This window comes from Watersipora subatra, chromosome 8, assembly GCF_963576615.1.
Source record: "Watersipora subatra chromosome 8, tzWatSuba1.1, whole genome shotgun sequence".
NCBI classification, from domain to species: Eukaryota; Metazoa; Bryozoa; class Gymnolaemata; order Cheilostomatida; family Watersiporidae; genus Watersipora; species Watersipora subatra.
Window position 1 is genome coordinate 36232836 of NC_088715.1, and position 14845 is coordinate 36247680.

Sequence of the window (14845 nt, forward strand, 5' to 3'; positions counted from 1 at the left end):
TCATCTAAAGAATTATGGTCAAACCAGCCAATCTGATATACAATATAGCTGTTTAATCTCTGTGATCTTCCTTCTCGTTCTTCTTCTTGAAACAGTGCTTGCGATATAGCACTTCCTAGAGTTTCATTGCTTATATTTTGATATAGTATGTTTAGTCTCTGTGCTTGCTGTTCACAGTAAACTCGCAAGCTTGGATGAGATAATATCACAACTGCATATTGCATACTGCAACGTGGTCATTCTCCACGCCGAGTCCTGGCTCACCTGCCACCTTGATGGCAGGTGACCAGGATGGCACCTGATGGCACCTTAAGACCAGCCTCCCTTAGGGGCGTGGCTACAAAAGGATAAAAAGGGAACATAACTCCAGTTAGAAACTGTACAAGAAGGATAGAAACTTGGTGTTCCACCACAGTTGTAGGGCCCAAAAGTGTAGAAATGTGATTACAAGCTCTAAAAATCTCAAAAACGAAAAGCCAGTGTAAATTGGAATCTTTTTATTTCTCTGACGTAGTCATGATAGTTTGGTTATTGTCTTGTGGCGCGATGTTCTCACGTGAATTGAAAGACTAATAACAAGCTCAATAAAAACTTATCGTAGCACTAGTATATGACAAACGCTTCGGGTTTTACCAAAGACCCCGTATCAACTATAGATGCTCGCTACTTTACAGTTTTGTTTCGGCTTGAACTAATTGTCGAGTCGTAATCTGATCATGTGACCCAATACTTTGAAAATAATTTTTGCAGCACTTTTCAATTATCACAGTTGACCAACAGGCTCGTCATGCTCATCAGACAATGATATGTACGCCTTTGAGCTAAAGTTAAAAAGGTTAACAAATTTTTATGATTCGTTACAAGAGATCAGTGCTAAATCTGACAACATTACAATGAGGATGAAACAGAAGTGTAATAACAATAGACATGGTTTTATTGAATGCGTGAAGTATATTTGTGAAAATATTTTGACATATAAGGTTGCATGACAGTGTAAACAAAAACCATCTACCACAGCTATGTCATATTGAGCCGTTTTGGCAAAAGAATCCAAACTTCAGTGATCTCGTGTGGCTGCAATTAACTGTTCCTTTTTTGGCTTTCGAGAGCTTGTAATCACATTTCCACATATTTTGCACCTCCAGTGCAACAGAGTAAGCCATGGTGAATCTTTTCATATTAAATAACTGTAATGTGAATTTTGTTACAAGTCAACCTTTAATTAAGCAAAAAGAGTTTTGAATTAGTTAGTATCACACATGATTGCACTGTAATGTATTTTTGTGTCTAGTTTCCTCATAAACTGCAAGTATTATCAACAGACTCATTTGATTATCATTATGAAATAAAAAACCTGTTAGTATTCAGTACAAGAGCTATTCTACAGAACTAAACATTCCCAATTTTCAATTACCATAATTATTGCAGGTCTACCATAAACTATTCACTCACTGAGTGTCGGTGTGTGGTACAGCACGTAACTTAAAGTGTGATCTACTGCCATATGTGTAGCAGTTACGAAAATGTTTCTCAAACAGTAACTTTATGATAACAAATAGTTATGACCCATGATAGTGGTTCCTGCCTATAATATTCCATTCGCTCGCCTTCTATTTGAACACAGGTAAATGTAATTTTCAAGTTTAGTTACCAAACCTCAACTCTGTCCACACTAACAGGAGTTTGATTCATTGTTTAGAGCAAAATTGAATATATTAACATAATGTGTAATTATAATTGCTTGAAGCTATTAAACAGTATCAGGACATTTTAAATAAATGACAATATACCTCAAGGTCATCATTGCAAACTTTCTCTCCACAGTCTACACAGAAGTTGTATGCTGTATTATTACATGTCGGTCTATCACAGGCCACTGTTGTTGGATGCTCTGACTCATGAAACATCGCAATCAGCAGACTCTGAATGTCAAGCTTCTTGTACACCTTTGCTAAATATATATGCAGTCAAATTTCAAGATGTATCACACCGACTAGTGCCAGCTATAGCATGTAAGTTGGTGTAAATTCGGAATATATATTAACTATAGCATCTCATAACTATAGTTATGAGATATGAAGTTATTATGCGCTGTAATGGACTCTATTGAATCATATTTACTTCTTGAACATAGATAGAAATTGTCAGATTACCAGAGTGAAAGTAGCTTTTCCTATAACAGACCAATAAGGTGAGAGCATGTTTTTACGATTACCTACAGTACTTATTGATGGACATCTGCAAATTCAATCACAGAAAGCCTCAGATACTAGATAAAAGTTTCCATCCTATTTCATACAGCTTTGCTGTTAGGTATTACCATGGTACATGGTAAAAGGGATGAAGTAAAGCTATGTGGTAATATATTCTATTGAATATTCTATTAGGTTTGCGACCTCGTTGAATATTCTATTGGCTCACTTTCAAACAATACTTCAGTACTATTGCTATTCAAGTGAGTGTAAATATCTAAAAATTACATTGACTACATATTACAAGGTTTTACTTACTGGCAGGTTTCACATCTAACACCTTTATGTATCTTGTACTTTGCCTCTAAACACGGGGTGCAGCTGATACGACCACATGGTAAGACACGAGGTTCTGTCAGTTTTGGTAGCTTTCCCCAACAGTGAGAACACTCTTCTTCTTTGTCAAATGTTGTGGCTGATGCCATTTTGAGAGGGAATGATATTTACTTGTTCTAACTGCTGATTGGCTGTCGTTATGAACTGTGTGCTTGACACTTAACTCTATATTCTTATCAGTAATAGATAAGGAATTGATTAGTATTCCATATTTGGTGATTACAATTCGTAATCAGTGACGATGATGTGTAGATGCCACCTACTTAATTTCTATTTAGTCAAGGTCATCTCCTTTAAGGGTCAGCAACAGGAAGCCGACTAAGTGCAGAGCCAGTAGTGAACTGGGTGGTGAACTTGGTGGTGAGATAATGTTCATTAGAAACGAGGCAGAATAAGCATAAGGTGTGTTCAAACTAAGAAGCGGTAAGTCATATCTAAACATTTAAAAAGTTTGGACATTAAAAATTGACTACTACACAGTTATAACCCAGTAATAGCACAGTAAATAATAACGCAAATTCTTTCAGATTTATTCACAAACACTGACAAAACATTTGAAAAGTTCGCCTATACTCTGGAACATGCAATGCTAGCAACATAACAAGTTTTCTATTGGTCAAGTCATCCTTCGGATAGAAAAAGTTGCAGTGAACCAGAGTCTAAATTCGAGATATTGCCTGAACAATTTAAAGTTGAAGAAAAAGAAATCTGAAAGAGGGGAGGGTTGACCGTATTGTAAAAGCATAGGGCCAACTGAAAGGTAAAAGCGGAAGGTCGACTGTAAAGTAAAAGTGGAGGGTCGACTGTAATGCAAAAGCTCACATAATGCAAATACTGATCAACCCCAGAGCTCTATGTCAGCTATTTGTAGCCTTATCACTATTTTATGGTATCACAGGTGGTATATACCTTATTCTGTGCCATGTATGCAACAAAATACCTTATATTGCTATATCAGCTTCATCAAACTAATAAATCATGCCTAACACTTTCTTACTGAAAGTGAAAATGTTTAAGATTGTTGATTTGAGTAACAGAAGGATTTTATGTTATTAGCTATATATAAACATGGATTCATGATGTACTAATTCTATGGCCTCTTGTTTACATTAGAACTTTTACTTGGCTTAAGAATATTAGAAGAGCTATTTCAACAGAGAAAATTTACTAAGACTCGGTTATGATGTGCATTATAAAAACAATATGGTGACAGCACATTCGTATCTAACGCTAAAACTAGTGTTTCGTTACATTACTAAGGTATTCTTTCCTTTGCAGTATGAAAGAAATGAGTTTAGAATGATCATGCATCCAAACCTTGACTTGTTAAAGTGATGTGTACAAAAAATATCACTACACAGACTTGACCTATGTAAGTATGAGGTCCCTAACAGTATTAGAAGCCAGAGATAGCTGGTTTCAGTCACACTCCATAAGAGGAAAAAACTGCCTCGACCTAATCTTATTCAAGTTCTAAAGTGTTTGGTAAGAGACCAAGACATGCATGTAGTTAAACAGAGCTGAATAAAAAATAACTTCAGGATAAACTGACATCTCTAAGCTGCCACCAAACTAGCTAGCTAGTACGTCATTTTTTACTACCTAGTATTAAGAAGTAGGGTTTATATTAAACCCCCAGTCACATAACACCCTGTAGATTAGAAGCTATTAACAACTTCACTATGTACAAATCTCGGAAATAGTGTCTAAACTTCCAAAAAGTGATAAGGTGTAGCAAAAATCTGGGCTGGATGAGAATATGCTTCACCATCATATAATCTATGGCCTTGACCCTGTAGAAACTTACTCATGTTTATACTAGTCATTTTGTCACAAATTCTTTATCTCAATCCTCTTACACGAAAATATAGGATTTTAATCAATGGGTTGTGATGCGCTCAGCTATATCTGCACCAGGATAATCCTGACAATGAGTATTGGATAGGCACAGGCATCATGAATAGTTTTGATAATATGCAAGAATGAGCAATGATGACTTTACCATTCGAGATATAGTTTTTGTTGTCGTAATTTTGATGATTACATGATATAGTAATCATCGTTGATCTAAATGACAATCACATGCTCATCCCACTTACAAAGGAGTCTAAATGGTTGTTACAATGATGAGAGTACAAAGTGGTGTATGATAACTGAGTGGAGTTTCTATACCTTAGACATGAGCACTAGTAATAATGTATCATTCCTGCTGTAACCTGAGTCTTGTTTGTAAACTATGATAACTTACCACTTACTGTGTAACAAATATATTTGGTAACTACTAAAGTGTTTGCTTCTAGCAGCTTTGAAGCTAATTCAAAACATACAATCACAGAATAGTCAGAGACTGATGAGTGTCATGCGCAAAAAAATGTTGGAAATGTCACACAAAATAAATTTCAGTAATAAACCATTTAGCATATAATAATGAATCTAAATTAATATCGGTGTTTGTCTGATTGTTGGTCACTGAGTTTTGTGTCAAGTTATAGCGATACCGTTGTAGGAGCGAAAAATCTACATCGCACTGAATTTGAACTCCGATCCTCCAAGATTACAAGCAGAAATTCTCTTTACTAGGCTAAGCGGCTAAATAGCTAAACATAGTAATAATCGTGGTCATGTTCATTACTTAATTATAAATTACTTATTCATGACACGTAACGATTACAAACTGGCTGCATGGCTCTTCTAATAGTAAATATTTAGACAAGTTTATGTTACTCAAAATAGTCATCTTGCTTATTTTGACATTGGCTAATTAGTCAACTTAGCCAGAACTGACTACATGACCTGTCACTTTTTATAAGCTGGCATTGTAATATACATGTATGTACTAGCAACACTACTACTGTATCAACACTGCACACTCTGCACTAGGTAATACCACAAACACTGGTTATTATGCATGAATAAAGAGTTGTACTGTGTTTATACGGTACACTGCATGTTCGACTTACACTCCGCTGTTACTCGACATAAGAAAGAATGTACATATATGTACTTCCTGTTGCACGCATAAAGCTAGCATTATGAAGGAAGATTTGACAACTCATCGATTGCATAATGAGTTTTCTATGAAATATTTACAAATATGTGTTACATGAAGACCCAACGCACCAGGTTTCATCTTGCATGCAAGCGCAACAACAGCAACAACAGCAACAACAGCAACAACAGCAACAACAGCACCTTGCTATGCTACATGCCATCAGATAGCATTATTCCAGCCGTTACTCTAGAATGGAGTCAACCTTTGTAAAGTAACAAAAACAATAGTTTTACATTTTTATGCTACAAGACGTATTCAGGCTACGCGTTAGCAACTAGAATTTATTATATATAAACATAACCGATGGCAAGAAACAAAACAGATTAAATATTTCACTAGATACTAACAGAAAACGACTAGATTTTGTACAGTACATGGCTAAGCCAAGGTTTAGATAGGTAAATGTTTGCTAGATCGTGAAATGATACGCTGCAGCGAAAGGTCTACCCATTCAGATTTTGTGAATCAGCTGCTACATCAAAATGCTTGTTCTTGATGTCAAAGTGAAGCTCAGAATGTGCTTCCAAACGTCATAGAAACAGAATTTTGATATCGACTACAAAACTAATTTTTGAGCATAAGAATTGATACCGGTCGATATGACAAAACTGTAACCGATGATTTACAGAATAACAAAAAAGGTATCGATTTCAGGTATGCAAGCAAAGTTTCTCGAATCTTTCAAGAGAATGTTCCCAACCAACTGCGAGAGAAAGTCAACCTTACCAATCCTATCTTCAACTGCTTGTTTGTAGTTGCTGTTGACTTACTTCAGCAGTTGGTCAATTCGCTACTCAACCTTTTCAAGAGTATGAAACTGAGCAACTGCGAAAGAAAGTAAACCTTACCGATTCCCTTTTCAACTTCAGCTCTTTATGCCACTGTCTCTGTTGCTCAGTAGTTTTGCAACATGCTGTTGATCTACTTTGGCAGATGGATGAAAATAATCTCAACTCTTTCAAGAGATTGTTCCTAACCAACTGCAAAAGAAAGTCAACCTTACCAATACTATCTTCAACTTCTGCTCTTTATGCCGCTGTCTCTGTTGCTCAGTAGTTCTGCGAGGTGCTGTTGACTTACTGCTACAGACAATTAGCCTTTTTTTCAAATATTTCAAAACAAAAAGGCCAATGACTTACAGCAGGAAGTAAACCATACCATGCTATTGACTTATTCGGTCTTGACTGATTCTCCTTATCTTCAATCTCTGCTCATCTCGCATGCAACTATTTCTTCTTACCTACAACCCAACCAAAATAAGTTTGCACTCTATATACTTTAATCTTACTGCTATTGAATACTACTATGTATAATACTCTAACTAGCATTTTGCTATACCTCTGAATTAGACACCAAATCTTCCGGCCGCATAGGTTACTCCTTCTTTATGCCGCTGTCTTTGTTGTTTTGTAGTTCTGCGACGTACTTTCGACTTCCTCTGGCTGCCACTGACGATCTTTCTCTTCAATCTGTCCTCATCTTTGGCATCTGCATGCAGTAATGACTTCTCACCTACAAGCAGACCGAAACACTTTTGTACCCTAAATACTTCAGTTCTAACACCATTGAAGACCATCACAGCCATCGTCAAACCCACTGTCACTGCACGCTTACCATACCACTGGGTCTTTGGGCAGCGTCACCAGATTTTCCCATTCAAGCATTCGTTCGCATTCTGAGTACTCACATTCGCACACCGCTCCAACAATCTCTCGTCTGACAATCATTTGTATACAAGATCATACTCAACATCGCAATCGGCAAGTCAGGTTTCGAAGGCAACATGCTGAGATTCTTATACCAGCACTAGCTATCACGAGGGCAATAATCATGCCGCGGATGCGAGTAATCATACGTGATGTGATACAGCGCGGCAGAAATTGCTTTTTACATTCCGTCAATGTCGCCTGAATTCTGAGTGATGGCGTTGCGATAATAAGACTGCAAATCTCGCATCAATGTGTCTGCAAGCTTGCCTTTACCGGAAATAGGCGTCAACGTCTTTTTATATGAAACGTTGAGATTTTTCAAGTGAGTCCTCAAACGTTTAGCAACATGATTTATACACTCTTCCTTCGTGACACTGACATCACCGTATACGTTTAGACTACACACTACATCATACGCTAAACTGTCACCATCACCAAGAAAAGCAGTATATCGTAAAGGCCCTGTTGTAGATCTCTGCCAGATGATCTTTGCTGCGTCTCTCCATAGCACCGCTTGAGCCCCCATGGTTCTTCTCGCAAGCATCTTGGTGTTTCTTCCAGAACTCATTGTAATCACTGTCATCCTTCTTCGGTCCTTTCTCACATACCTGGCAGTAGTTTGACATCACTTCAAAGTCTACAACATATCCAGTAAGAACATCTATAACAACAAATACACCATTGTGTAAACTATTTCCACGCTTCTGCTATGTACCGTCATAACTTACAGCTATATCTACAGTATCTACATCAACATCAGTCCTACGTTCCTCAAGCTTTAGATGCTCTTCCTTTACAATAATCCTAATGATTCTAAAATGCTCCTCTAAAGCTTTAGTGCATGCAGTAGTTAACTTATCTAACTTAGTGTAGTATGCACAAGAAGTAGTAGGCTGAGGTAAATTTAGATCTGAAATAAAGCTACACGCCTGTGCATATCCTACCCCGTTACTCTTACAAGAATAAACTTCATTGATATCATAAGCCCTACCAATTACCACACTCGGGGATGTGTGCTGCGACATAATTGTGGCCTCACAATCTTGACAAACTACTTCAAATAAACTAGACATACCGTAGACATTAGCATTCTCAACTAACCCTACATTCCTACTAGAACAGGTGTAACAAACTATATAAGATACTATGCTATTTAGAAATTCCAAACTAACTACCCTATAGCTGCCTGCACAGACACTGCTTGCGGCAGCATCACCAGAAAGAATGTCGGCACTAGCATAAATAGGGTGGCCAGCAGTATATTCCCTGAAGGTCTCCAGCTTGCGCTTGGACGCAGCAACTGGAGTAGCAGCAGAAACTGGAACAGCAGCAGAATCTGTAGCAGCAGCAAAATCTGAAGCAGCAGCAGAATCTGAATCAGCACAAACTGGAGCATAAAATGTTGATGGTGCTGGTGACAGAAGAGATGTGCTCGGCGGTGTTGTGGCGGCATCAATTTTCTAGAAATAAAAAAAAAATGATGCTTAGGAATTATCGGTTACGGATAATTAATTTTTTTGCTGAGCCTTCACATTTATCTTGAGTTCATATTCGGCCATGTAGACAACATAAACAGCATACTGAAGCACCATAGCTAACTTCACCACTGATAGAAGCGCTAATAGGAAATCTCCAACACGAATGTTTTGTAGCGAATAGCATAACACCAACTAGGTATTATCGATACATAACCAACATTTTATATTTGATACTGTTGAATTCTTTGGTTTAGTCTAATGAAATAGATAGACGCTGAAAAGATATCTAGTAACTAATTAAAACTAGTCATAGCGACAAAAAATTGAATCGAAATAAATAAAAAATAGCAAGACGAGAATACTAACATCATCATCAGTTTTTTTAGATGAAAGACTCTTTTCTTTTTCTTCTTGCCGTATGAACTGGGTGTATATGTCTTCACCATCTTGTAATTCGAAATAGCAACTTGTAATAATGTGTGAGAGTTTTAGAAACGCGTACGTTTGGGTCTTCGGTCAAAGACAAAAGGAATGAGCTTATCAATGGCTTCGCAATGTTTACAATCGCTACCTACGTCACCGCGGCATTCCATTGGTCAATTTTAATTATGCGTTGATTTCATTTGATAAGAAAAAAGCAGCTCCGACGCAAATCAAACTAGCAGGTTTCACTTGATTCAAGGTTATTCTTTTGGCGGGAATAAAAAGGCTCTCACTCTATATTGGTTGATTGAAAGTGAATATTATCAGTACGATTCAAAAGATCACGTGTTGAGCTTTTGCTTGGTGTATAGATTTCATTTGATAACGGCCGATAAGGAGCCATTTATTATGCCAATAAACAGGTCGTAAGGGTTGCATTTTTTGCGGTTTTCTTGCGGTTTGGTTTATTACAGGGTCGCAATAAAAGGCTTATTTGTATAGTTTGCATTAGTTTCTGTCAATAAAAGGCATACCTGTTGAAAGAGCACATTCTACTGCTTACAGTACTTCATAAATCTGCAATTTTAGAAAATTTGACAAAAAGTCAAAGATTTTGTACAAAATTGCCATTACATTACATTGGTTGGATAGAAGACTGCCCATAAAGTACATCTAGTGATTCCACCTGCCATAAAGAGATACCAGATTGGTCACTCTCTATGAGAATAACAAGTCCTTAGCTGTAAATGAGTCAGACAGGCTAATTTTCAGTATGTTGGGAGAATACAGAAAGTAGATTAATGTTCTAAGGAAACTAAACAATCAAACAAGGATTTAATATTTGTTTCAAACAAATTTATACCAAATGTTAATTGTATATTAGATCTCTTTTAACAAAGGTAATTCATTATAGAAAACCCATTGATAAAGGAATTCATCGTTAAATAGGCCCATCTCATCCTCACTCGGCAATATGGTGCCGTTATATTTGTTCCTCTTTTACACATTAAATTCTTATTCACTGCTTTGGTAGTATATTAAAGTATCATATTAAATATGAGAACTTGTTAAGTAGTATGAAGTAATTAAACTCAATTAAAAATTGATTATGTTATTCTTCTAGTTCAGAATTGCATATCAATCAGAGTGAATGTGTAAACATTGTCTATGTGAGGAAGTCTATGAAACAAAGCTCCACCTACCTGGTGGTGTGACCTGTTTAGTTGATGAAGGTACTCATTAGTGAAATGTAAATGCAAAAACATGAGAGCAAACCAGCATCCTTTGATTTGAACCACAGCAGCCATCTTTATAGCTACCTGGATAATCAGAATTATTTCAAATAAAAACTAAGAAATAAATTATTTCAACTAAATAATAGGATGATTATGTTAGTCTTTTAGTTCTGAATCACATATCAAACAGAATGCATGTGTAAACAATGTCTATGTAAATAAGTCTATGAAACTAAGCTCCACCTACCTGGTGGTGTGACCTGTTCCATCAATGCAGGTACTTATGAGTGAGATGCCAAGCCAGGAGAGCAACACAGTAGAGTTGGCAGTATCCCTTAGTTTAAACCACGGCAGCCATCTTTCTCGAATATCATCTGTCCACAGCTAAAGGGCAAGTTGAAGAGATGCATTAGTTTCAAAAAATCGGTATTTGTTCTACCTACAAGGGAAGATAAATACTCTGTAGCATTTGAAGAATACGATAGCAAAATACAAGTTGATCAAAAGTAGATCTATGTATGAAAGAACCTGTCTGCCGAGAGGGTGGGTAGCCATGCTACAACATCCCACAAAAATTATGGGTTAAATATTAGTTACCCTAGGACATAGTTACCCTATAATTCGCTAATATTTAGTTTCGTGAGTAGCATACAGAGTAAAGTATTACTGCAACTTAACTTCGCAGCGCTGGAGAGTGCGAAAATATAGTGATGTGAAAATAAAAGCAGTGGAACAAACAATTAGATACCACAAGTTCAGTTCACTGCAGGCCTGTATTCACTAGTTGCAAGTTGGGGTGGCTAATGTTAGGCGACTGGTTATGAACACCTGGGGGTGTGGAGGGGGCGGTGTAAGCCACCAACAGGTTTTTCTTAAGTAGGGCCTCAGCCGGGCCTATTGTGTTAGGTTTTAAAAAAAATTATCGGAAAATATCAACATTTTTCTATCTTTTTGAGATTTGTTTTGTTTTAGGTGATGTAATTGACGAGACGTCTTTAAATTGAAATAGGCAAAACTTGACCGCAGTTGAAACGCTCAGAAAAAAGACATCTTTTTCTTTTGAGCGTTTTAACAAAGATCAATTTTGCCGATTTTATTTTAAGTTTATACGGAGATTTCTACGCTTTCGATGGAACATGGCCAAACGGATGTTTGGTAAAATTGATGTTTTGCAAACCTTTATAAAGATCGCGAACAAGAATATTTTGCCACTGATGAGGATAATAATGATGCCTAAGAACTACTGAAAGGTGATGTTTGTCTGTATGGCTTCGAATGAAGTGATATTCTACAGCGATAAAAACAGTTTCCATAGCCGTTGGGCAAATAACTTTTCGAATAAACGGGGTTGAGGTCGAGTTATCTGAAGCAATTTATCATTGCGTGGGAATGGACCAAACAAATCCGTTCGAGTTAACCTTGTGTTTGAGATGAAATGTTACATTTTATTTGAGGGCGAGTTATCCGAGTTTGACTGTACTTAGCCGCAGAAAGTTCCTAAAAAGTTGGAATGGCTCAGCCGGCCAGCCGCCCCAGGGAATACGGGCCTGGTTCATCGATAAGAAAAACATTTCAATTTGGGAACTGTGAATAATTGCGGGTAATTGTGAACTGCAGGTAGAATGGCGTCGGCGAGGTCGATAATGCAATTTGATCGCTTGCTGCCATTTGTTTCTTGGACTATCAATGAACAAAGCTATTTAATTTCGCGTTTTCGCTCATTCGTTATGATAGTTTAGTTTCGCACATTAAATTTTCGCGGGAGGATGACTCCGCGAAAACACGAAGGTTAGATGTGGTGAATACATAAATGTCCTAGGGTATATAGGTCTGACTACAAGATTAATCCATCCAATCACAGAAGCTGTTGTAAGACTACCATGTGGACATATCTAGAAAAGATTTTGTTTTACAAAAGGTCACTAGTCTGCAGTATGCCAATAAGATGGCAATTTGCCAGATTTAACAAGTTCTTCCATAAGCCTGGTTCCCATATCGATTGCAAGACTCCGGCAGTAACACGCCCAGCAAATCGCTTGCGCCGCTCGCTCGCATCTGTTCACATAAAGCCACATCGTTAATAATATCGTAAACATAATTGCGTTATCAAATAAAATACTCCAATGCCGTTTCTATAATGGTGACCTGTACCCGTACAGTGCATTTCGGGAAAGTTTTGCCTGCGGTCTTTGGCGAAATTTGAGCGGTGCAAAACTATTGCGATGCCGCCGGCAACTACCGGCCGTACCCGGCGCGTAAATTCCCATTTCACCGCTAATAGCTTGCGGTACTGATGGGGTGCTTTGCGACGTATATGGGAACCAGGCTTTACTGAATTACTTGGGACCACCAAAGTTGTTCACAGTGTCACAGTTGTTCACAACAAGTCAGTTAGTTTTACCATAGTAACTATGGCACGGTTGGATATTCACATCTAGTTGAATGCTAAGGGGAGGGGTTGATGATGATACCCAGCTATGATCATGATACCATGTGACCCGTTATGATTTTGATACCACGTGACCAGCTAAGCCGTGATACCATATGGCCAGGTATGCCCGTTATACCATGTGACCAGCAATGACTACCAAAGCATTCGACTAGCTATAACCATGATAGCTTGTGACCAGCTGTGATCATGATACCGTGTGACTAGGTAGGGGAGTTATACCATGTTACCAGCTATAAAAATTATATCCTGTGAGCAGCTATGAATGTGATACGATGTGACCAGCTGTGACTGTTATACCAAGTGACCCGCTATGACTGCAATGTGCTCGACAGTCAGGACATCAAAGAGTTAGATTGAAAGTGAGTCCATACAGCGAGGAGATCAAATATCCTTTTTAGTCTGTAGTTATTTTAAGAGCAGAGACAGAAGGTCTATGACTATAACTGCTATCAAAGTTGGCTGTCAGAAGATACGACCTGATTAAAAGCTATAATCTACTCAAGTTTTAAAAAAGTGATATACAGTACATACCTCCTAAACAGCTAGCTATAAAGTACACCATGATGGTTATAGAAACCTCACCTCTTCTGATCTACAAAGTAAATACAAATAGAGTGATAGTATGTATGTCCAGTGCTTATAATGATACAAAGGCCTGAACTAGTTACAACAATAGAGGATGTGAGTCTATGTCAGCCTGGAGCACTTTATTGCTATAAACTATTATAAAAGTATTTTTAAAATAAGAGCAGTGACAATAACCAGAGTAAGATGTACACACATTATATAACATTGAGGCATGACGTCATGCAACCTTTGTTAGCCCTGTGTAAGGACTGCTGAATTTTCGTAAGTAGAGTTTAGGTGAATCTTGATATGGCTGGTTTAACCAGCTTCGAAAATGACCACCATATTGACTTTGTTCTTGTTACGTTGATATCGCTATCATCAGGAGTTGTGTTTACCTTCTCGTGTTATCTTAACCTAATATAAACAAAACAAGTTGTGAAAGTCACCAAAATGACTCACTCTTTAATTATTACCATTCTGGCCACCAACATCTACATTGTATAGATGGTGTGTAGATAACAGAACGAACAACTACTCTGGTAGTAAAGATTCTCTTTTTATAGACAAAGGGCTTGTTATTAGTTACATTCTTTGTATCTATTTTAAAGCACGTAAATTACATAATATTTTTATTATGTATTTTAATGCATCAGAGTCTTGGCTTTCGAATGAGCCTATATTCAATACACAAAGAATGATAGAACTATAAAAAACGGGGTGTCAAAAGTACGTCCTGCAAAAAAAAAACACTTGGTTCAGGTACTCAAAATGTGACGCCCTAATTCTCATTTAGCCTTAGGTCGTCAATCCCTTTTGCCGCCATTGAGGCTGCGTTTTTCTGTGACAATCGATGCTGTTAAATCCGGAGAGCGCTAATAATAAACTAAGATTCTAGATAATCAACAATGCCCGCGATCGTGCTAACGCCCAACCAATACAAACACATGTTCTGGGTTAATTAATTATGCTTCAATAAATGTACTGTTGTCGATAGAGGTAATGAAATCACATCGATTAAATTATGACCTGCGGTTGCGTGGCCCTTAGACTAAATGTCAACCGCATTTTCGCCGAAATCACGAAATGCTTGAAATTAATTAGTCTCAGTCGTCACCCTCAACATTACATTAAAAATAAAGAGCTAGCGCATAATATCATCGGGAAATTATAGTATGGTGCTTTGAGTCTGAGGTACTTATCATAGAAATAATATGTACGTGGAGAACTGATGACACTGACTGATTTGTCATCTTCATTCGTTCTCTGGAGTTATCCTACCTTGGCCTGCCACTAGCGTCATTATCGCCATTATCGTAGTTGATAAATAAACAATAAGAG